Genomic DNA, 26516 nt, shown 5'->3' with positions numbered 1-26516 from the left:
TCCACTTGATATTCCATAGTAAGAAGAAGAAGAGAAATGAAAACCTCAAGAGACCTTGGGTAAGTATCACAAAAAGCAAAAGTCAGATATTAGGGTAACATTCAATTTCAAGGTGTATGAGGAGGGAAAATTTAGGAAGACCCTTCCCCTAAAAATTGTGTAATTACTCGTTAGGACAAGGGAGAACATAGTACGGAAGTTGTTCAATCACTAGGAACTAGACACTTTCCACAAATCATATCACCTTCAAGGCACAGGAAGCAATACAGAAGGAGTTGCCTCAAGAAGTAGCCTAGGAATACATGGCTGGGGCAACTAGAATGTTGTTATTCCATTCTAGAAATTGATGAACATGCCTAGTCTACCTATTGCTACTTGCACCCCAATGAGTAGGTTGATTATGGTGGAGAGCTTCACCTCCAAGATCCCTCACTATCACACACTCTCTCGCTCACTCTCACACTCCCTTCCTCATGCACTTACAAGCTAGCATGAGAAGAGAAGAAGAGAAGAAGAAGAACAATCCACTTTGCCACACACCAAAGAATGAGCTCTCATTCACTTTTGGAACTTTATATACAAAACCCTCTTTCCCTTGGGCGGTCATCTCCTTTTTACATGGCTGGCTATAGCCTAGGTCCTTTTTTCCATTGTTCTCCTAGTCTCCTACTGCCCATCTACCTTTATAATTTGCACAACCAGTGAGAGCCCGACGCTCTTAAAATAAATCATGGTGCGCCTTGTGCCCTTTTACAAAAGTATTGACTTGTGATTTTCTTGTGCGCCTCTGTCCTTGATTTAAGACTTTTACACACTTCTTGTGTTTCTCAAATTTTTCTTGACGCGCCTTTGTCTTCCATTCCACTTTTGCCTTGGTCTTGCTTTAGATTTTTTGGATTTTCCACTTTTTCACCTTGTTCATTTGAGGGTTAACATTACCCCCTCCTAATTGAGTGCTAGTCCCATGGCACTTGCTGGGTGGTGAGTCGCACGGTGTGGCTGGGGTAGCCAAGTGGCTTTTTTAGTTTGTATACAAGCCATGTTGGGAGGTGTGTTGGAGGGATTCATGGAATTGGAAGGCCCTTGAGTTGGAGATGATCCCTGGTGTTGGAGGGATTTATGGACCTGAAAGGCCCTTGAGTTTGGAATGAGCCCTGGTCTTGGTGGGATTTATGGACCTGTTGGAGGGATTTATGGAACTGAAAGGCCCTTGAGTTTGGAATGAGCCCTGGTATTGGAGGAATTTATGGACTTGTTGGAGGGATTTATGAGACTGAAAGACCCTTGTACAAGCCTTGGTGGAAGGTGTGTTGGAGGGATTTATGTCTTTGAAATTGACAATAAAGTTGGACAGATCCGTTAATTGCCCCTCCGTGGCTGCTGTCTTCAGCGCGGTTTTAAATTAGCTTCTTCATTCCCTTTTTGACTGGGGCTGTTTCGTCTGCCCCTTGCGTTGTTGTGCCTGTATGGTGACATTTTGCATAAGGTGGAGAGTACATTGCATGGATGATGCGGTCCCTGAAGTTGGTGGTAGGAGCCTTTGTTTGTACCTGGGAAGAAAAGAAGGTGCACTACCTGGGGATGTGTCTGCCTTATTGTGGAGTGTGTGGTGCCGGTGCTTGTGGAACTGGGAGATGGGTCTACCTTGGGCAAGCTCTCGGTGGTGTCCCATACTTGAGGACCCAGTTAGTGCAATGGGAGGTGCGATGCATGGGGCTTAGGGTGATAGGTCGAGTGTTACCTCCCTAGGTGTGTCTTGCCCTTGATGTGCCCTAAGCATGAAGGGGGGAATTAAAATGAGGCTAGGGGGTTAGGGATGGAGCCGACCGACTAGGGCCACCAGATGCACCTAACTTGAGAACCCCTAGATGTAGTGACTGTGATCAATGTGCAACTTGCGATGGCTACATGTGATATCTTTTTTTGTTTGAATAAATAGTTTCTTGAATTTGGTGAACTAGTACAAGATAACGGATTCATTTTCTAGGTTCGTGGGCGTGGGGTGGGGAGGTTGGGGGCTTTAATGATTTATTAAGGAAGTGCCTACTTAGCATATACCCTTTTTGGCCTATTTTAACATGGAGAGTTGTGGTGGACAAGAATGGATGGTTATAGTTGGTGAATTGGCTGTCGTTCATGTCCTCAAGGAGGGCCATGCAAAAGGATGTGAGTAAAGCAGCACGCAGCATTAGTCGAGTCATGGCACACCCATCTATTCCCGCATTAATGTCAAAAAAGAGTGGCAGAAGATGGTACCTTGCTAGTGCGGGGGGTTGTTTGAGGAGAGTCCTAAGTAATCTAATATAATTACATGTTGTTACAAAGGCAAGGTCTGGGAAATAGGAGAATTCCATTAGGAAATGGGCCATGGAGTCCCATAGATCTTGTTCTGAGAAGGTGAGTGTCTCCTCTGGTTTTGTGGCGTTGACATTGTAGATCTTGGGAAAGTCGTATCGGCCATGGATGTCAGGGTCAAAATCTACTCCCATCCTCCAAGGATATGGTAGATAGGTCAGATCATTTTGTTCGAAGGGTAGGGAGCCACAAAATGACATCCATGCATCCACGTTGCCGTTCCAAACTCTTCTCCTCCACTTAGGTTGGGATTTGTAGCCTTTCACCGTGTGGGTACCTCCTCAACCTTGTTTTCCCAGTAATTTGGGGATTCTGTCCCCTAAGCCGTTGGATTTTTCTCTTTCAACAAGCCATATTTCACCAAGCCTTCTTCCCATGGTGATTACTTATGTTACTGCTTCGGTGGATAGTACTTTGCTCAAGCTTGCTGGATATCAGAAGGTGAGGTCGAAGGGTTGGCGGCGATTTTCCCACTGCTCCCACACCGACAACTTTGTATTCCAGTTCATGGGTAAGCATTCCCTTTCTAGTGGGATGGGCGGCTGTAGAACTGCAAGTGGTTGTGCTTGAGCTCTTTTTTGTGCTTGATCTAATATTCTAGTCCTCTTCTTTTTTGCTTTTGCCTTCCTTTTCGTTGTGGCATCTTGTTCTTGGAGGGGCTTTGGTTGTGGTAAGAGGGTGGTGGGATTCACTCCTCATCTTGTTGTATTCCTTCACAGCTTGACCCTGCCCCTACCTCCTGGGGTTGTCGTTCTTGAAGTTCCAAGGCATCAATCTCCTCTAGTGTCAAGCCTGCTCCCAACCGATTCTCTTGTTGATCTTGACTGATCGGGTTGAGACTTGTGTCTTGGACCTAGGAGCACAACCCTTTTTTGATCGCCTTGTGGGCTATTTCTAGTTTCCTTTTAAGCACATCAATTGCCTCCTCCTCCTCAAAGAGTGTGATGTCTAAGATCGTGCTGAGGAAGGCACGTTGTTGGACTTTGAGACTAGCTAGAGCAGTGCTTGCCCTGCCTTTTGCTAATATTTGATCTCCCTCTACAAGGGCAAAGCGGCTCGCTAGATCTTTAACTTGCTTCTCGCTCTTGGCTTCCCATTCCCTTGCTTTCTTTTTCATTTCTTCCAGGCCCTTGCTTTGCCTTTGTGATAGGCCACTATCACCGGCTCCTGCTTTTTCCATTTTTGTACAAGGTCATCTTTTTCTTCTATTAGGCACTCGATCTCCTTCTCTAGTGTTGCTCGTTCTTCCCTTTGTCTTTGCATTCCACGTTCTACTTCTCCTCTCTCTTTTTTCCATTCTTCCTACTCTTGTGCTCTCTCTGCTTCCAGTGTGGCAGGCTGTTCCATGCCCTCTTGGAGTTTTCTCACCTGTGCTTCGAGCTCCACCTGTTGTAGAACCAGGAGTTTGTATTCCCTTTGCATTGCGACTAGCTCCTAGTTCTCTTCCTCTAGTCTTTTTCGCCACTGTTCTTCGTCATTTTCCTTGACCCTTAGCTCTGCTTTCACTGCATGGATTTCTTTTTGTTGCAAGGCCACTTGGCAGGTCTTTTCTAGTTGGGAGGCTTTTGCCATTTCCCTTTCCATTTCCAGCTTCGCCATTGCTGCTCTCTTCTCCTCCTTTGCCCTTTCCAACTGAACGTAGAGCTCCCTGACATGCTCATCCTGGCCATCATGGTGCAGTTCTGTGGTGGTAGTATCTATTCTTGGTCGCTTGGGCCCCTGTTGAGATTCGACGTCTGCAGCTCTGCCAGTCTTTTCACTCTTGTCGTTGGGGTTCCCGCATTGGAGGTGGGCATTGGGGTATGTGTCTTATTGGCAAAGAACTGCACCCATGCCATGAGATTGTTGGCGTCCACTATGGTTGGGGTGCCTGGCGTTGCTGTGATGGTTGGGGTATTGGGCAAGAGGGTAGACGGGGTCAGGTGGAGTGTGGCCTTGCCCTTTCCTTCTGGGTTAGGTGGACGTAAGTCTTTTGATGCTTGGGCATTGGTTCCCGGCTTGTCCTGCCTAGGCGGGCTCATCGCTGCTCGTTTCTTGTACTTGCACTGCTATTCTATATGGACATGTGCACAGCTTGTGCCAAGTCCTCCTCTTCTTTCCTTCTCAATTTCTCCTCCTGTTTGGCAGCTTTTCTCCTCCTCTCTTCCTCGGCTCTTTTCGACTCAGCCTTGTCTTTTAGTAGATCTGCTTTCTCTTTTTTCTTCCTCTCTTCCTCCTGCTTCTTCTTTATCGTCTTCTTTTTAGGCGTCTTCACCTTCCTCTTGCTGGATTGAGCTTCTTGCTCTCCCTCTTCTTCACTAATCGTCCTCTCACTTGATTGTTCTTTGTCGTGATGACGAGATGACCTCTTAGGCATTTTATATGATCCCTCTTCTCCGTCTTGCGCCTCTTTTATCATCTCTCGGATAAGGGTGGTAAAGACTCCTCCATACCCTATGAATGAGGCCTTGGTTGAGGGGTTCTTCCTGTCAGTTCTCTTTGATGTTGGGGATTCTCCACTTTCCGGTTTGCTTCCAAGGTCTAGTGTCTTGGTTGATTGGTCTATGGTTTTCTTGACATAGCCGTTCCAATCCACTTCATGAAATGAATGAGCCGCCATGCTCTCCAGCACGGGCATGCTGATCCTATGCATGAGCGAATTGTATCTTAGGCTGGAGAAGAGGACATGGATCACCTTGGCTTGCAATTTGACCTCTGCGTCGGGAATGTCCTGGATACTTATGCCATCATTGGTTAAGACACTTTCCTTCTTCATCCCCAACATGGCATAGACATCCCTTTTATGCCTCTTCTCCACCTTCGGTTCCAACCCCAACACCTTCTCCACTAAGGCCTTGCTGAGCAGGACTTGCCCCTGCTTGATTCCTTCTTTGCTTGCCAAAGACACTGTCCTACTCTCCTTATCGGGGTCATACGTCCTCAAGAATTCCACACACTTTTGTGGTCAGAACTTTTCGATATGCGTGGCGAGGCTGCATTGATCCACAATCCTCTTGACGGCTTCATCGCTGGTCACTACCCCTTCGATGTTGTGGATGCTCCTAAACCTGAGTTGGTTGTATGCTTGATTTTCAAGGGAGAGGCCATACTCATTGAAAGAAAAGACTTCATGCTTGGCAGATTAAATTGTTTTTAGTACAGAATTAGATTTTTTTTCCTCCAAGCAGTCTAAGTCTATTGCTTTCAAATTTTATTGTCAATTCCTCAGTCAGAAGTTGCTTTGTCCTACCATTGAGGTCCCTCATGTGTGATTTTCCTTTATAGTTTTTCTTATGTGTTTGGTTTGATTCACCTTACCTCCCTCCTCTTTCAATTGAGAAGAATCCTTCCTAGGATTAAAGGGTTAGAGGACGAAGGGTGTTCAGCACATAATCTTAGTGCTTTACCTTCGCATGAGCCAGACGTAGAAATTTGGATTATACTCACATACAACCATAGCTATCCATGTCGAAAGCGTGGATGCCTACGTGTGTAATGTAAGTGAGAACATCAAGCAAGAACTCACCGGAGTCCACTCGACTAGCAACATGCAACTCCTCCTCAGTTGAAGATGTGATCTAAATAAGGATGTCCCTTAATGTGTTCTTCCAGGGGTCAGTTACGAATGGAAGCCAACACCCTATAGGAAGTTGGAGCGACATAGGTTGGGTCATATTCAGATGCCTTAATTGCGCATCGCTGTTCAATGTTGGTCATTATTTGGCATCCCTCTAGCTCCCATTGCAGGCATAAAGCATACCATTTCCGCAAGAAGGAGGAGTCGTGGTGGTCAGTAAATTGTTTCAACTTCTCAATTTCTTGGTTTGTGGCCATGATTGTATTCTTGGTATATGAAGTAATGAGTCGCTGCTTGATTGCTTGCTCCTGGGATATCTCAATTGCAAATAACTCCTGAGCTGCTTCAGAAGCCTTAACAAATATAAATTCCGACTCCTCCCAAGAGCAAGGGAGTGTTTGTACTTGGCCAAGGTCATGAAAGTAGCATCTAAGTGTCAGAGGCAAGCAACAAAGTCGTCCCCCGTATTTTCAGCTAAGTCTGTGGCTAAGGTTAGAATTGATCGTCGCTCATAAGAGGGTCAAAGGCTAGTGGTGGTTGAGGCTTGACAGGACTAGAGAGCTCAACAACTAATGGTTGCAGCTTGGTTTCCTCTTGAGGTTGGGGCTTGGCCTCACGTTCAATGGGTTTGGTGGTAGTTTCGGTTGTTGTACTACTAGATGCATTTGAGATTTGAGGGGTATCATCAGCGCTAGAACTGGGCATTTTGTTAGTGACAGGCCTCAATTTTGGGCGATAGATTGGTTCGGGCCATGTTGAGCTAGGCTTTGGAGGTTCTAGAGACTTAGCGGCCTAATTCTCTTGTGTTGTGAGTGTCTTTGGCATGATGTTTCATGTGGTCAAACTTGAGGATGGCATTTTTGTAGGGTCTTTGGTTGCTTTGGTTTTAGGCATCCAAATCCACGTGTTACCCTCATAGTAGCCTTGCGCTTGTAATAAGGCCTTGGGGACCCATCGTGACTTGACCATACGTCGGTGTTTATAGTTTTGTCTTAACATCCTAGGTTTCGGGTGTAGATCATTAGCCTTGCAAGGTCGTGGGTTGCTATTCCTAGGCAGTGTTCTGTGTTTATGTACCCATTTGAATTGGGGTTCGTGGGCTTCAGCGTTGGTTCCAGTGGGTTGCTGACGTCGAGGTTGTGATTCGCCATGACCCCCCTGCTTAGTCTTGATGGTGGGTTCCTCTACTACCAGTGGCTTTACGATCTTGAAAAGAGTCACGCAGCCCTTGCTGAAAGCTGTAACAATGCAAACGTTGCCCATGGCTAGGTGGATACACTGCGACTGATAGTCGACATTGCAATGAGCTTGTTTCTTGAAAGTTCATCCTAACAGTGATTCCGTGCCTGCATTCTTAGTGTTGGGCAAGGCATAGAAGATTATCAGCATGCTTTCAGAATCAATAGAAACTGCAACCTTGCACTTTCCTAATAGTGTGTAGGGTTGGCCTCCATAAGGGGTGAGATTAGCGTTAGTGGCTTGCAACTGCAGTTTGCCAATTTGGGTCCAATGGTCATGAGTCAAGATATTAAAATCAGCTCCCTCATCGATCAATGCATTGATGGTGCATGGTGTTTAGCAGTGACCATCATGCATAGGTAAGTTGGTGGTACTACTTCCTCATCCTCACCATCCACCTCAATGATAGTGGCTACTCATACGTGGATAGGGGGTGTTAGCATTGGGGACTCATGCAATGGGTGCGTGGGAGGGAAATACTTATTTATGTGGTTGCCATTGAAGAAGCCTATGCCCTCACCCTCTAGGGTTTCGAGTTCTATGTTGCCAATTTGGTTGATGTTTCGAACCTTAAAAGGTCCTAGCCCTCGAAACTTCAGTTTTTGCTTATGTCCTTTGACTGAGTATAGCAGTACTAAGTCACCTTGTTCAAAGTTGCATTGATTGACATGCTTGTCGAACCAACTTTTGCATCTTGCCTTCTCGCATATGAGCGCATGGGTGGCTAGAAGCCGGGTTTCCGTTAAGTGTTTGAGTTGAATCAAGCGTTCCATCCATGCACCCTTTCCATCCCATCTTTCTTGAAGGGCTGGGTACGAAGAATTCCAAGGGAAGGATTGCCTCTGTACCATGTGTTAATCTAAAGGGGGTCTATCTTACAGCCATTAGCTTGTTATCTCAATTATTGCGTGAAGCAAAGATGACTTTGGTCAGCACGTTTATTAGGATTTTATTTGTTGATTCAGCTTGACCGTTTGCCTGAGGGTAATAATGTGAGGATTTGCGATGGATGATTAGGAAGGAGGATAGGAGGTGAGCTGTCACTTCGTTGATGAAGTGTGTGCCTTGGTCACTAACTAGTTCTATGGGGCAGTCAAATTGTGAGATCACTTGCTCCCATAGGAACTATGTGGCTCGCACTTCTGCCCATTTTGTTAGATAATCGGTAGCCACAATGATGTATTTGACTTGTGAATACTATATTGCAAGACTAATGGGTTTGATGAAGTAAATCCCCCATTTCTCGAAGGGTTATCGTGCAATAATTGTGGTTAGCTCCATGTGATCCTTACAAATCGAAACTTTCATCCTTTGTCACTCGTCATAGTGCTTCACAAATCGTGCCGCATCTCGGAAGAGGGTGGGCCACCATATCTAGGACTGCAACACCTTGCGGGCTATCGCGTCTATGTTGAAATGTCCTCATGCAATTCCATTTTGTGTCCCTGTCAGCACATCATGCATCTTGTGCTCACACACGCATTAGCACAGTAACCCGTCTTGCCCTAGCTTATAAAGTTCTCCAGCTATCAAATGATAGGGTTTGATTTTCAGGATGAGCCACCTGAGTCGGGCTTTTTCTATCAGTCGTTCTGGTAGTCCGTGTTCTAGCACTTGAACTATGTCATCTGCCCAATATGGCATCATACCAGCTCTAAACAAATATTTTTCGCTGGATAAACGGAATAGATGTGAGTTTGGCAGTTCGTCCACAATGCCTTGTCTAGCTGCTTCTCCCATGGGGATGTGAGACAGATGGTTAGCCATGTAATGATGTTTCCATTTATGCACCATCATGGAGAAATCAAACTCAAAAAGTAGAAGAAGCCATCTAGCAATGTGTCTTGTAGCGCATGGTTTGTTAACCAGATACAACAAGGCTTGATGGTCAACAAAGAAAGTAAAAGACATAGCTAGAAGATCATGTTAAAATTTCTTTACGGAAAACATCATGGCCAAATCCTCTCTCTCCGTTGTCAAGTAATTTATTTCAATCTCAGTGAATTGTTTGCTAGCAAAGCTCACCGGGTAGTCCAAGTTGTGTTCACTAGGTTGGCACAACACAGCTCCTATGGTGAATTTCGAAGTGTCGATGTGCATGTGAAATGTGAGCGTCCAATCTAGGTCTCGTAGTATCGGTTATTGTGGTTAGAGCATTTTTTAGTTTCTCATACACGCATTGGCATTCCTCGGTCCATTCGAATATAATCAACAGCTTGTATAGAGGTATAGCAATCAATGCATAGTTTAAGACAAAGCGTCGATAATACCTTGTATGTCCTAAAAAGCATCGAACACCCTTGTAATCAGTTGGGGGTGGAAGATCGACAATGACCATGATTTTTAAGAAATCTGTGGCAATGCCATTCTTTGACACCATGTGTCCTAGGATACATTCATTCTTCACCCAGAATTGGCACTTCAAGGGGTTCAATGAGAGGCGGTATAGCCGACATCGTTCAAAGACCACTCGGAGCCTGTCTAAGTGTTCTCACCACGTAGAGTGAACACACAAGTCATCCATGAAGACCTCTAACTCCTTCCTCAGCATGTCTTTGAATATTGTACACATCAGTCGTTGGAAAGTGACTGGCACATTAGTTAATCCAAAAGGCATGACTATGTAGGCAAAGACTCCCCATTCAGTGGTGAATGCGGTCTTATGCCTATCGTTAGGATGCACTTGCACATGATTGTATCTAGAGAAACCATCTAGGAAACTGTAGGCCTCTTTTCCAGCTACTCTCTCGAGCATGTGCTCGGTGTACAGTAGTGGGTAATTATCTCTCCTTGTAGCTACATTTACCTTCTTGTAATTAACACACACTCTAATCTTTCCATTCTTCTTTAATATGATAACTATGGGGAAAACCTAGTTCGTGTGTTCAATTTTGTAGATGAATCGTGCTCTCATTAGCTTGTTGTTTTCTTCCTTGACAGCATGGGCATGCTTTGGATTCATGGGATATGGTCGCTGTTTGACCGGTGTTGCGTCAGGTGTCATGGGTATGTTGTGAGTCATCACACTTGGGTCTACCACTTTGAGCTCTTCTAGGGACTAAGCAAAGATGTATACATACTCCCGCAAGAGAGTAATGAGACTAACCCGCCTATTGAGAATGCTAGGTTTAATGTCACATTAGCTAACAAAATGAAGGTAAGGCCATTTTGAGTGCTAAAGAATTGGCCCGTGAAGATCACGGGAGTCCAATTCTCTATTGACTTTATATTCATGAAGGGGGTGGACTATGACGTCCTGCTAGGCCGGCCTTGGATATGCAATGCACGGGTCGTAGAGGACTAGGGTAATGGTTTGATCTTCTTAGGCAATAGAACAGAGGCAATGAAGGTAGAGATGGACACTTGGAAGACAACACCGGTCGACCTAGATGCCGTCTCAACCATGCTAAAGGGTGATGCCCATATTAGAAAATCTTACGAGAAGATGACTAATAATATCCCTTGTCTAGTAGATGAGTGAGATTGGATGCACATGCTAGCCATTATCAATCTACCATTCTTGGACAAGGAAGAGTACGAGTAGGCTACTAAGGCAATCAGTAAGCCCAGAGATGAACCTTCAGTGCTAATCTACATGATGGCTGAAAGCTCAAACAAATGACCAAACCCTGTCCAATTCCATATTCCTAGCAGCAAGCGAGAACTCATTGAGATCCTAGAGTATCTGACAAACAAACTAGTAGGCAACCCAACCACTAACCTTAAACCTCTCCAAGATCTCTTGAACGAACCTATGTGGCAATGGACCACCAAATTGCACGACTTAAACTTGAGATACAATTGGACCTTAGTCACAGACGAAACGGAGGAGCCATATCAAGAATTAGGAGATGATGAGTAGTCAGATGAAGATAGCTCTATTAATGAATACAAGGATTGTTTTTCCCTTAGTGACCAGAGCAAAGGAGAGAGGGATACCATAGAATATGACACTGAGGGACAACTGATAGAACACATATGAGCAGACTCCAAACCAAGCAAGAACAATGTCTTTAGGATTGAGAAAGGAGTCATGAACATGGATTGCAGCTGCACATGGCCGGAACACATAGGAGCAATGGATTACAAGCAAGAGCATGCCTGGTCCAACCAAATGCTGCACCATTGTTCAATTCGAATTCACACTTTGAGCTACGACCCCCAAGAGAGACTTCCTCTTCCAGCGAAGACATGGAGTTAGATTCTGAGTCAAAAGTAAGCTCAAATAGCAATCTCAAAATGTCTCAACCTCCTAGAACTAGATGCATCAAAGGGGACCTACGTGTTCACCTAAGGTGTCGAAGGCTGAAGGAGAAAAGGAGAGAGCGGCCTAAGGAACCATAGGTTGATGAGAAAAGAAAACCGCAAGACCTACCAAGGCAATTCACAAAGTTCAAAAAAGGCAATAGGGTGGTGATCTTGCTAGGAGCCAAATGCCAAGGGCAAGCCAGTGAACCAATAGAAGGGCCTGCCATGGATAAGGAGGTAAATTTGGCTGCGGAAGGGGAGACACCCTAACCTGTCTTTGTAGCCAATGACTTGACTAAGGAAGAGGAAGAAAGTCTCCTTACTCGCTTGCGAGAGTATATTGACGTGTTTTCTTGATCCCTTGATGAGCTAAAAGGGGTAGATCTAAGTGTAGTGACTCACAACATATCCATGACATCTGATGCAGCACCGATCAAGCAGAGACTGTATTCGATGAATCCTAAGCATGCTCACGCAGTGAAAGAGGAGATTGACAAGCTGTTGAGAGCAGGATTCATTTATGAGATTGATCACACAGACTGGGTCTCACCTATAGTGATTGTACTGAAAAAGAACGGAAAAATCAAAGTGTGCCTCAACTACAAGAAGGTAAACACTGCTACAAAGAGAGATAATTATCCATTGCCATACATTGAGTACATTCTCGAAAGAGTGGCCGATAAAGAAGCCTACAATTTCCTTGGATGGTTCTCGAGATACAATCAGGTGCAAGTGCATCCTGATGATAGGCATAAGACTGCATTCACCATGGAGTGGGGCGTCTTTGCCTACATAGCCATGCCCTTTGGGTTGACTAATACACCAACTATTATAGAGGCTTATGTATACCATCTTCAAAGACATGCTTAGGAAGGTGTTAGAGGTTTTCATAGATGATTTGTGTATTCACTCTACTTAGCAGGAACACTTAGATAAGCTTCGAGCAGTCTTTGAACAATGTCAGTCATATCATCTCTCGTTGAACCCCTTGAAGTGCCAATTCTAGGTAAAGTACAGATGCATCCTAGGGTGAGCACGTAGTGTCAAAGAACGGCATTGGCACACAGACTTCTCAAAAATCAAGGTTATTGTCGGAGGGGTAATGTTCCACAATATGTCACCATGTATCCCACACGATGCAGAGGAAAACCAAGGAAGCCCCTATCAAAAGGTGAATGAAGAAGCTCATTCTGCTTAGGTAGGAAAAGTGGAAGAGAAGGCAAGCTCAGAAGAAATGATGAAAAGCACCAGATAGCAAGGCTCTCTCATGTTAAAATATTTGCAATCACACCTACTTTAGTCCCTTTGTGAGGCAGTGAGGGCTCATGACCAAAATCCCATATGCACAGTAGGAGAAAGTACCACCACTCAAATCTTATAAAGCATTGTACTTGCACTCTTTTTCTAATGCAATGATAGTACTCTTTCTTTCCAGTAAAGTGGCATGTCACTGTCAATACACAAGATTGTGTTTATGAGTCCAAGTCTCAATCTCGGAACTTAATTCACTTGTGTAACAATTTGTCCTTATCAGGGTCAATGTCTTCATGAGTTTCTTTTTCCTCTTTCAATCTCCATAGCTTCCGCATCTGCCATACTCTAGATCCCGCATATTTTAACATGGTATCAGAGCTCAGCTGAGCATGACTTAGCTCATTTTAGTAGATCTTCACCTCTGGTCCATCTCTACTCAGCTCAGCCCTAGTCTATGAACTCACTTTCCATCTCCACCTTCAAGCTTGCCTTCATGGCTGCCATAGCCAACAGCACCCTATTAGATTGAAGCTCTTGTATCTCACTCCACATGCCAAATCTTACCGAGCTTCCTTCTGCAGAAGTGTTCCCCTTCTGATGCTTCTCTGTATCATCTCAGAACTTGATATTGCCACATCCACCACTCAGCATTGTCAATTTTCTCAGGTTCTATTCTGTGGCCTCCACAGCTAGACAGGACCTGCTGCACTTAAAGCTTTCATATCTCATCATAGAGCTCATACCTTTGGAAGATTCTCTTCTAGAGAGTTATTCCTTCGCTCAGGGAGAAGATTCCTTTCACCTGACACCTTGACATTGGCCACTCTAGAGCCTAGCATTGACCAAATTTGTGGTCATTGTCCAGAATGCCCCTACTGTTGTTCGTGCTGCTGTTGCCATCGCTACAGGTCACGATGTTGATGGTCACCATAGGGCATTGATAGTCCATCATTAAAGCTTCATTTTGATAAAAAAAGTTTTGAAAATGATCCATTGTAGCTCCCACAATCAGCAAAAAACCAGGGCTGGGTCAAAACCCTAATCCAGGAAACCGTAGCCAAACTTCACTGAAGCTCAAAAATCTCATCATTTTCTCTCTTCTGCCAATGGAATAACCCACTGCCACTCCAATCTACTATCCCAGCATCAAATCAAAAAGGGTAAGATTCTCATTTGAAAGAACTTGAAGGATTTTGCAGATTTGGAAGACTCAAGGAAAAAACACAGTGTCCCCATTGACACTCATTTAGTGCTCTTAGCACTTGTGTCTTTTGACACATCTCAACCAACTCTTCTACTGCTCAAATTTGATAAGTTTGAACTTGATTTGTTGCTATTTTCGCAAGTCTAACATGGGCAAAGACTCTCCAACTGCTCGCTTCAAACTGATCCTAATGAAGAAGAGCCTTTGGGCCATTACCACTCGAAAAGAAAAGAAGCCTCATGATGCGGATCTTGTCGTCACTTGGCAAAAGAACGATGATAAGGCTCATGCCATTATCAAACTGGAGCTAGACAACATCTATATCCACCATGTGGATAATTGTGAGACCTCATAGTATACATGAAAGAGACTTGACATTTTGTTCGGTGCACAGTCTAAATCATCAAAGTATGATCTCTTGATTGAGTTTTTCAGGCTTGAAATGAAGTCCAACACATCACTTGCCACATATCTAAATTACATGGAAGGACTTCTAACCCAACTTGTAGGAATCAACATTAAAATGGAAGAAGATGTTTGCATCGGTATTCTACTTAAGAGTTTTGCCTCTTGAATATAATAATGTATCAACAACTTTAATCAACATGCCAAATCCTAAACTTGTTGATATCCAGGCATCACTGTTAGAGGAGGAAAAGAAGCTAAAAACTAAGGAAGAACCAAGCACCTCTAGACATGAACATGCATTATATGTTGGCAACAGGTACAAAGGCAAGAAGGATAATCTCTTCTATGACTTCTGCAAAAGAATCGGACACACCAAGAAGTTCTGCCACACTAGAAAGAGGTCCCAAAAGGCCTATCTAGTTGTAGTCAAAGAAGAAGAAGAAAACAGAGCAAAGGAAGAAGAAGAAGAAGAATACCACCAGGAGAAGGACAAACCTCATCAATACTTCTATTCAAATAGACTTTTTTAGTTTTGTATTTCCTAGCCCTAATGCCTCAAATATAAACTTGTAAACTGCTCAGTTAGCCTTGTACTATAGCCTCTGTACACTTTGTGAGGCCCCTGCTACAGCCTCTAGATATCCATAATGTTTGTGGTACCCACACTTAGCCTTTTTCTGCAACAGCCTCTAGTGTTTTGTCATGTTTATGGTGTGCCAACACTTTGCAGGTGTTGCCTTCACTAAAGCCTCTATACACTTTGTACTTCTGGTTGTGATTGAGGAGGGGTGTTGAAATATTTGCAATCACACCTACTTTAGTCCCTTTGTGAGGAGCAATGAGGGCTCAGGACCAAAATCCCATATGCGTAGTAGGAGAAGGTACCACCACTCAAATCCTATAAAGCATTGTACTTGCATTCTTTCTCTAATGCAATGATAGTACTCTTTCTTTCCGGTAAAGTGTCATGTCACTATCAATACACAAGATTGTATTTATGAGTCCAAGTCTCAATCTTGGAACCTAATTCACTTGTGTAACAATTTGTCCTTGTCAGGGTCAATGTCTTCATGAGTTTCTTTTTCCTCTTTCAACCTCCATAGCTTCTGCATCTGCCATACTCTAGATCCCGCGTATTTTAACATCTCAAGGATGAGGGAGAACTTCCCATGGATCTCGCAAGGAAAGTGCAAGGCGCAATGTAATTCATTTTATAAGAGTGTGAGGTTTCCTCCTATACATGTGGTAAAGTCTAAACAAACATAGGCGAAGGAATCAAGCAGCTTGAAGAGAATCCGAAAAAGCTACACCTAGAAGGGCGAGGGGAAGGATCCCTCCAACACCATATTCAATTTCAAGGATGGATACGTCCATTTAGGGTCCACCCACCTGGTATTTCCCATAACAATCCGTCCAACAAGATATTCAATTTCAAGGGACTAATCCACTCAAGGTCGGCACATCAGGGAGGGACCCACCCCAACTATAACTTCAATTTCAAGGGCTGGTCCATCCAACACCATCCCCTACAAGGGCTTGTATACAAGCTCAAAAAAGCCATTCGACTACACCCATCCCACCTTCCAACTACTACCCATCGGTGCCATGGGACTGGCACTAGGCTAGGAGGGGGGTAATGTTAACCTCAACATAACAAGAAAGTGAAAAAAGTGGAAAAGTGCAAGTCGGGACCTAAAAGAGGTGGCCCAGGAGGAATCGGACACAAAGGAAGAAGCAAGAAGGAAAACGGTCGAAAGTGCGAGGGCAGCACCAAAAGCTAAGTCAAAGGCAGAACCACATTCTTAAATGCAAGGCGCCCTTAAAACTTTTTGTAAAAGAGTGCCAGGCTCCCTCCTGTGCAAATTATACAGGTAGATGGGCATTAGAAAGGAAGCTAAGAAGATAGGAGGATAATGGGAAAGAGGGCCGGCCATGTAAAAAAGGGCATAAGGGGATGACCGCCCAAAAGGGATTTAGCGTTTTGTATATAAAGTTGAAAATTGAATGAAGAGCTCATTCTTGGGTATGTGGCAAAAGTGGACTCACCTTCTTCTATCCTTCTCTTCTCTTTGCTTGCTTGTGTGTGCTTGAGTGAGGGAGTGTGAGTGAGTGAGGGAGTGAGTGTGTGAGGGTGAGGGATCATGGAGGTGAAGCTCTCTATCATCCCCTCTCTTCTTCTTCTCTTCTCCTCTCTTCTCTCGTTTCGATCGTGGCTATGAAGGATGGAGCTTGGAGGTGGAGGCTCGAGGATGCTTGAGCTTGCATCATGAATGGTGGAGCTACCAGAGTGCTTGAGGGAGGAGGCAACTCATTTGGGCATCAAGGTAAGCTCACTACAGCCTGGTAGGATCGAAGGCACATCAACTAGATGAGAGATAGCCATAGGTACTTGCTTGAAATGCTTGAAGGAATAAGGAATCCATGGGTCTTGGTGGTTGAGCATGAGCTATCTCTACATTTTGATTCCATTGCCAGGACCAACGGATTCAAGCTTGAGCTCTTGCATGCTTCAAATCGAGCATCAAAGTAGGGTTCACCCCCAAACCGATGCTCTTTGTAGGTAGGAGATTTGGAGTTTAATCTTTGAAACAACTAAGTATGGCCTCAATAGGGATTCCCCATACTTAAAGCAATGATCTTGGTGAGAGCACTATCACGATTAATGTCATCGTTTTTTGCTTCTACCTTTGTAAGCTTGGCATTGAGGTACTTTCTCAAAACTCTTTGATCTTTGCTAAGGGATTCAAAAATGCATTTGAGCCACAAGCAATTTAGGTCTTGCTTCGCAATGTCCCTTCTTGTCATATCCTCCATTAGTCCCTTTGGTAGCCTTGCCACGATAGTGTGGGACTTGTTGTATGTGAACAAGTAATGAAATGGTTTTCTCAACAAAATCTTTCAATCCATAGCCCCATGCGACAATACTAGAGTAGTCGTTATTAGTAGCCTAAACTTTGAGGATGAACTGCTCATACTACTAGTCTACCTCTGAGTATGGTTCACCATAGCAAAAATTGTCAGTATTGTTGTTTTAATAAAAAGATATTGAATTTCAATATCCTACCATACTATTTCTAGATAGAATCATGTCAACTGCAATTGATGTTCACATATGCCAAAATAAACCCTCGTGGGGGCAAACATTACTCTTTATTAGGGAAATGTAGATTGATGCTTAGGTGAAAATTAAAAGTATTCCTCTCCTCTTCTATATCCTATCAAACAAGGAAGTTATAGGGACTAACATACTCTTAGGACAACGCTTCAAATACCTAATAAATTGTAACATCAATTATATTGAGAAAAAACTATGCTTACAATTCCCAAGAATGAGAGTCATCTTTTACTTTCAGCCTAGGGCAATTAACTATAGGGCACACAAAAATTGACACTCCTACCCCCTAACTCAACATTGAGTCAATAAGTCAAACAAAACATTACCAAAATAACTAATGGCCACTCAAGCTGAGAACCTACAACTAGCTAGCATGGCCTAGTCATTCGCACAACTTCATTGGAGGCCCAAGTACAAATCCCAACAAATGCCACATCCCCTTTAGTCTATTAAAAAATCATGCCAAAAGCTGATGAGGCAAAAGAAAAATCAAAGAAGGCCTCACTCATCACTCAAATTAGTATCCAAAGCCCGTCTCAAGGTGCAAGGGCACTATCAAGATTCTCTCTATATTTGGCTTATTTGTCGTGCCCAATCACTTACGAGCCACAACCACAATTAGTCAAAAAACCTCCAATGCCTAACTACAATCTAAATGGGAACCATGATAGCAACAGCCCCATGTCACTATTCACAACATGAATCCCAACCTTAAAGGAATGGAGAAGTAAAATTGAAGGATAAACCCATTGACAAAATCAAATCCAAGCACTCTATGAAACCTCAAAACAACCAAGTCCCAAAGGTAAAGAACTTGGATTCTACTTTGACCTCTGCCACTAGCCAAAACACGACTTCTTCCGATGATATGATACAAAGCACTGTACTTTAGGAAAATATGGTAAAATGGACTAATGATTCCTAATAACTCAATCACAACCTCAACCACCACTAAACTTGACCATCAATTTGGTATCGATCAAGCATTCTAATTCAATTAGGTGATCAACCAAATTTTGGTGCCTTCCCAATATTCTTAAATTAGAATTCGAAGACTAGGGACCATGAACTTGACTAGCATTATGGCATTGATTCTGCATGTGAGCCAAAAGGGTGTTTGTGATGTGCCTATCTTGTAGGTAGTTTGATAGGCCCATAAAGCTTCCATGAGTTTATGATCGTAGATCTTGAGGTAGAAATAGTCTTGATTAGCACATTGACAAAGTATCTTATTCATAGATTCTACTTGACCATTTCCTTGAGGATGGTAAGAAGCTTTTTAATGTAGGACTAAGAATGTAGATAGGAGATGTTCAATTATATCATTCATAAAATGAGTCCCTTGGACTAGCAATCTTGATAGCCAAAATGAGAAATGTCTTGCTCCCATAAGAACTTGACTATCATTCAAGCATTGCTCTTGTGATTAGCCCTATCATTTGCCTATCGTGTCATATAGTCTATAGCCACAAAAATGTAGCATGTGAACACTTAGCAACGGGGTTAATGTATCCCATAGTATCTGTCCCCAAAAATTTTAAGGGGTGATTAGGTAGTCAATAGAGAGATCTCCATCTTGTCCTTTCAAACTAGTAGTTTTGTTATCTTGCACATATTGTAATGGTTGACAAAGCATGTAGTGTCTTTGAATAGGATTGGCCACCACCGTAGTTGTGGTTGCAAGAGCTTCCTCACCATGGCATTTGTGTAAAAGTGGTTGCTTGATATTCATCCATGTACTTATCATGGCACTTCCTTAATTTTGTGAATGATTGCAACCCTACCTAGTGTGGGTGAGCCCTAACGAAGTGCCTAAGTGCATGTATAAGAATGCAGTGCTTAAGTGCCCAAGATAAGTGTGAGTCCCAATTCCTCAAGACATGTGCATAACTGTTGTTGTAAGTGCACTTGTGCACTCAACCTAAGGTGCACTAATGTAGACTTGATGTATGCCCAAATGCACTATCTATGCACAAGTGAACTATGCTTCTCGTGACTAGTGTATGTGCATGTGTGTGATGTCAATATGTGCATGTGATGGTGCACTAGTGCATGTGATAGCGTGTGTATGACCATGTAAGAGTGCAAGATACCTATTTGAAGAAGAAAGTCCCATCCTAGCCAATATAACTACCCTTCCTACAATCATTTGTTAGGGTTTGGTCTTGATCAGATAGGTGAGTCATGCCTTTTCAATTGGTTGTTCAAGTAATCCATTCTCTAAGCTAGCCTAGTTAGCTTTGAAGAGTTGAGCATTCTACCAAATCCTAAATACATTAACATCAATGAGATTGTCATCAATGCTAGTTGCCTTTTCTCCACTTGTCACTCGTGACATGTAATCATCCCCATAAAGTGTTGCTTTCCCTTCGTATCACCATTGAGAAGCCAAATTCTAGGAATAATAGAAATCATTGAGCTATTCTTCATATGATGCAAGAATTATTTACCAAGTACAAGTGCTTGATACTCTACAAAGAATGTGAATGGTGTAGATAGTAAATAATATTGAAACTTTTCATAACTTTACTATTCCCAATCCTTCCCTTTCCATAGTTGAATAGTTCATTTCTATATTGCTATAAAAAATCGCAGAAAGTTCCATGCTATGCTCACTAAGTTGGCACGATACTACCCTGAACCTTTTTGAGTGCTTCATAAGATGTCTAGCATTCCTCAATCCATTCCTAGACAATTAGGAGCTACTAAGGAGATCTTACTATTATAGCATAGCTCAACATGAAGCACCTATAGTATTCAATATTTCCTAAGTAACATTGGGTGCTCTTATGGTTTTCAAGTGGCACGAGATCCATTACCACTCTAATTTCTACACTATTGATCACTATGCTACTCTTAGATATCACATCGCCTAAGATGACTTGGCACTTGAGTGGATACAAGGATAGTTGATACTACCGACATTCTTTAAAGCCAATTTGAGTTTCTCAAGGCATTCCTCCCAACTCGAGCGAACGCAAAGGTTATTTATGAATTGAAGGGAGTGAGCTCAAAGTGGAAGCACGTAAGTGAAAGCAAGAGCTATGGTGGAAGGAACAAGAGACACACACACACACACACACACAAAGCAAATGTGGGAACTCCAACAGTCACAATGTGTGATCAGCCTTCCCTTTATTCAAATGTCACTAAAAGAATAAAGAATGGAGTAACCATGATGGATGCCCACCACCTACAATAGTGTATAGGTGTGTGGATACTATCAATGTAATAATACACTGGCGGCTAGGCACATGCGCCTTTACCACCAACAACCTCCCACTTAAAGGTGAATGTGCCTGAGGAGAGAATAAGAAAAATGTGACAAAATACAAATGTACATAAGTACAACAGGATGAGGAAATATGTCATCTCATCCAACACCCATTAACTTCCTAAGGAAGGCAAAACACTCTATTAAGAGACTTTTCATGAGCAAATTTGCAGGATTTTGGTCAACTGAGATATTGACAAGGTTAACAAATTTGTTCTCAATGACCTCCCTGATGAAGTGGTAACGCACCTCAAATGTGTTTTCTCTTCACGTGGAAGATCGGATTCTTGGCTAACTGGATAGCACTCATAGAATTCAAATGCAATGTAGGGACCACATCAATAATACCAAGGTCTACCACCAGACGCCCTAATTAGAGAGCCTCCTTGCAAGCCTCAATGGTTGTTATATACTCGACCTTGATAGTAGAGAGGGTTGTGCATTTATGTTCTTAGAAATCTGAGAAGCAGCACCTCTGACAAAGGGGACGACATAGCTAGATGTGGACTTTCCACTATCTACATATCCTACATAATTAGAGTCAATGTACCCCACAACTCTTGTATCCTAGGCACCATAACATATGCACATAGCTATTGTGCCCTTCAGGTACCTCATTATGCCCTTGACAGTATCCCAATGCCGTCTGCTAAGTGTAGCCATATAGCATGCCACAATTCCCATTACGAATGCTATGTTAGGACGAGTAGCTATCATGGCATACATCAAACTACCCATGGTAGATACACAAGGGATCTTGGCATTCTCGGCTTTCTGCTCATCAGACTACGGACAATTGACTTGACTAAACTTCACATGAGAAGATAGAGGATAGCCCCAATAGGCTTATGATCCTACATATGAAACCAATCAATGACTTTTTGGATATACTTCTTCTATGATAGATAAAGGAGCCCCTTAGAGAAATCATGCGAATGTGCATCCCAAGAATGTGCAATGCTATTTCCATATCCTTCATCACAAAGCTCTTCTTAAGCTTAGTTTTCAAGGCATCCAACTCATCATGAGCTCTCCCAGTAATAAGCATATCCTCAACATAGAGTACCAAAATCATAAGGTTGCCATTACATAGTTTTGTTTCATCTAAGCAAACTTCATTGTGTTTATGCCCTCTAGACCTCTAAGTTGTAAACCCTTGTTTAGGGTAGGCCATAGCTAAATCTTACTCAATTCTTAAATATTTGGTTCTCAATAGAGTTGTGAATTAGAATAGATGGTGAGTCTAGGCTTAAGAGATCTTGAAGCATCATGGTCAAATGCCAAGTCAATATCTTTAAGGTGCACTTGGGCCTCTTTTATCCAACCTCTTTCTTAATGATTTTCATATGACGATTACTATGAATACATTTCCTACTTTTGCAATCACCTGCTTTTGTATTTTGGGTTCTAAGGTAGTTTCTTTAGCGTTGGGGACTTGTGTATTGATGGTTAACATGTTCGTGCATTCACATTTCAAATTACGCTTATTTTTAGACATTTTCTTTTTTTTTCTTCTTAGAAGCATCTAGATTTTTTGGACTTTATATCAACACTCCCACTTGCTTTGCTTGTGCTTTAGTGAGCATATATGAGCAAGACCGGTGTTGCTTCCTTATCCAATGATTCTACTCCAAAAAGGCCTATGCGTACTAATGGAATGATTGTCATGCTAGTAGAAGTTTTTCAACTCATGCAATTAGCATATAAATGTACGACTCCACATTTTGGCCATCTAAGTTTGGCCTTGTCTTTGTTGTCTTGTTCCTTTTTTGGCATCGAGATGACATGTGCTTAGAGTAGCCACAATTCCAATAGGTCACCTATTATTTAGACCGTGTGTCTCCAAAACCTCAACCTCTTCCTCTACCTAATGTCATTACTAGAACTGTGGTTGGTAGTCCATAATGACTGGGTTGCTCTCTCTGTCATATTAGATGTAGGGGTTTAGGTATAATTCTTCATTCAATGGCTCCTCCATGTACTAAACAAGAGCATCACTTTGTGGAAGCATTATGATCAGTGCAAGGGGTCAACATATCCTTGTTGGATTAATTTCCACCCTACATGCATCCTATCTCTAATCATTTAGGTGCAAGAAGTGCTAATGGAGCTAGAGGTGTTGCTGATAAGGTTAAGGGTAACGTAATCTCCTTGGAAAACAACCATCGTTCATCTCCTTATACTATACTCTCCCATAATTCATGCACAATATTGATCGATTGACATTTAGGGCATTCCACTAAAAGGTGATTGCCTCCACAATGTATGAATGACTCTATGGATTCTCTTATAGAGACTGCGTACATGCATGATATAGTCTTGGATTTTTTCTTTGTCCTTTTTCTTTACATTCATGAGCTTGACAATGAGATTATCTATGCATCCTGCTTTTGAGAATCTCTTGATGAATAATTCTCGAGCAAGTTAAAGTCATTCGTCTTGGCATCATCAAGGCTCTTGAACCAAATGCCTTGTAGACTTGCTCGATTTGTTTGACAAATCTGTATGGATTGTCACATAATTTACTTTTGTTGGTTGGTATTTTTGAGTGACTTCTTGAGATAAGGGTCACTCCTGATCTGGTTAGGATTGATACAACTTAGGGAAACATTCCTCTTTTTTTTTGCTACAATCATTGCTAATAATCTCTTGATCAGAAGCTATAGAGCAAGTGAGGTAGGTATTTGATAGTCCAACTACCTTTGCATCTAATTCACTTTTTGCATGCCCTCCTTTAAATGATGTTTTTTTGGTGCATTTTTGTAGGTGTTGTTTAACTAGATTTTCTAATTCCCCCTAGGTTGCGATATCTAGTTATGGGTTGGGGTTTCTTGTTATTTAGTCCTCTTGGGACCTCTCTTGTTTTGTTGTTTCTCCTCGGCTATGCATGTGAGTGTATTTGTAGTCACAACCAATAGATTTGGCAGCAAGGGGATGCTTCTCACTGAGCAAGGATCATTGACACGTAAGTTTTTTGCAAGCACACACATCTTGGTGAGAAATCCCATCTCGCTAGCATATGGGGTAATCCTCTTGTAGTCACCAACAAGGATGATCAATAGATCAAGAATCTATCTGTCCTACCAATTGATTCTACTTATGATTGTGTTAAAGTTAGATGAATGTATGCATATTGATTCGCACTCTTTTGATCCTTCAATCACTCATGCTCTCTCATCCAGAGAGCTTCCTATCTCTCTCTCTTGCCTAGCTTGACCATGGATACAAATATGCAAATTGGCTAAATCTTTGAGATAGGACACAAAGAATAAGGATAAAGTAAGAGCACTTGTTGATAGTTGTAGTCTTGATGAATTGATGAGCCCCACTCGTATTTATATTTGCAATCTTGACAATTAGATGAGCTCCTGAGATTCACCAATCTCGTACATGAAAACTTTCAAGTTCTCATGAGAAGTGAGCAATCCATTCTTGTAGGCTATGGCATGCATAGAAACTCACAATGAAGTGGGAAGCACACTTGATTCACACGCATTAGAATGACCGTTTGTTGGATTTTTTCACTTTTAATATAAGTGGACACATTTACAATAGGTAGGGCCATTTAACTTTAGGCACTCGCTACTAAATTTATATATTGTATCTCTTGTTGGGTTATTTTACCTATCTAAAAAGTCCTCATTATTTATATTTGTTTCTTGCACATTCATGCGTGTGCCATCTTTATTTACAATTTGCAATGGAGTGAGCTCACACTTAAAAAATATTTTACAATAATATTATTGAGATCCTTGAAATTTACATTGAATGCTCCACAATGCCCTAGAGGACCTAGCGCCTTAATTATTTTTGCTATTGTTTGTGTGGTTTTTTTGCATGACTCCTGGTTGCCTTAAATCATTTAAGCATCAATCTTAACTAAAAGGTCTTCTTCCTTACAGTGGTTACCCTTACCGAAAGGTGCAACAATCCTTGCACTTAGTAATGTTGATTTCACTCACTATGCATCATAGTCTACATTGTAGTTTATTTATTACTTACAATGCTAATCAATTAATACTTCTTTTTTGACACCTTCACAATTGTATAGCACCTAAAACATCATTCATAAACATTTAGTTTTGATAGTCATCATCGTCTCTCACTTACCAAACATTGAACAAGGTTTACCCCCTTCTGGGTTAATTTTAGCATCAATTTGCGTAAGGTTGGGTTGTGCAATTTGGATCCAAGCATCATGGATAAGAGTATAATGATATACGCCTTCATCAATGAGAGCATTTAATATGTACTCTTTCTTTGCAAGCAATCTAATCCTAATTTAAGAGAGTGGCATTGAAGGTTTGGTCCTCAGCGTTCAGATGTGTTATTTACACTACTCTTACATTGTTCACTGGTTCTACTACATTTAACAAAGGCACATCCTCGATCTTGCTTTCATACTCCAGGCTTCAGTATTTGGTGGCATGATGTATGGGTGCCTAGGCTTTGGGCTTCTTAGAACTCAACTTGGTACCAACCCCCACTTAAATTCTTTTTTATTTGTGAATGGTAGGTTTAGGGCCATTAAGACATACATCTAGTCTCGTTTATACATTGGGAATGGAATGTACTTGTTTACAAGCTAGTTCTAGGTGGAGAGTCTTTATGTTTTGATAGCATATTGATATAGCATCTAAGTCCACAAGTGAGATCTTTCAATTTTTCATTTTCATGTGCACTAACCCTTTTTGTTGCTAGAGATTACTAGACTATTATATCGATCTTTCATGAGTCTTAGATTCCTTGTCCACGGTCTTTTTAAGAGAAGATCAGAGTGAGCACCATTCATTATCACGAGGTTAACCAAGAATCGTACTTTTGTGATTTTCACAAGCCAATCCTTTAAACCTTCAATGAATTCTATATTTGAACCATCAAACACAATCTCAATGGGTGGACTTTCCCATACTTCTTGCAATCCACTATTGTTATGTTAGCTCCAACCTTGAATCTATGTTTCCTTTCCTTCTAGTATCTCTTGGGTCTAGGACTAGAATAATTGCATGCCTCTCAACTCTTTCTTAGAAGGTGTTGACTATTAATGCACTTAGGATTAGTGTTGGTTTTGGTGTTAGCATGCTAGATTGATCTTCGTTCTCTATGGTTTATACTTATTGTTTGCATTCTATCCATGTCTTAAAGGCTTTTCAAATGGCTACATTATCCTTAAACATACTCCTAGTAGTGTCTAGTCCTCGATTTGATTTAGTCTATGTTATTTATGGTTGTAGTGTTGAGCCCTAGGTGTTATGTAAGTCTCTCTATGCTTTGGATGGATGGTAGTAGGCTTTTGAAAGGTCTCCTTATGCTTGGATGGATGGTACTAGGCCTTTGAAAGGCCTAGCTCTATTGCAATTTGAGAATGTTATTGTTCTCAAGAGCCCATTATCACTATTATCCATCTCCTCAACTATTGTGTCAAACTAATTTTGTGCTTCTTTGACCCATTATTTCACTTTATCTATGACCTCTAGTTTATGATTGGGATCAAAGTTCTCTCTGACCTTGGTGGATTTTTTGGATGCTAATTGGGTGGTTTAGATACTCCCTACATTAGACACAATTGGCTTAGTGAAATAGGTTGTTTAGGTTTTTGTCTTTAGGTTAAGCTTCTTAGAAGATTTATTTTTCATTTTTTTAAGAGTTCATTTTTCCATGATTAAGCTAATGATCATTGGTGGCCCTAGTAAGCTCACTGTTGCTCCTTGACTTGGATCTCTATTTCTTGTGTTCAAAAGAGCATGACTTAGCTCCTTAATGATAATTTCAACTCCAAATAGATTCAAGGGTCATGATACAATGGCTTTACTCATAGAGGCTCTTTCTCTAGAGGTCAATTACTATACACACGTGTAATTCT

This window comes from Lygodium microphyllum, chromosome 19, assembly GCF_053477565.2.
Source record: "Lygodium microphyllum isolate KBCC chromosome 19, Lygodium_microphyllum_v1.1.10, whole genome shotgun sequence".
In the NCBI taxonomy this organism is placed as follows: Eukaryota; Viridiplantae; Streptophyta; class Polypodiopsida; order Schizaeales; family Lygodiaceae; genus Lygodium; species Lygodium microphyllum.
The sequence above is the reverse complement of the archived record's forward strand: the minus strand, read 5'-3'. Positions refer to the sequence as shown.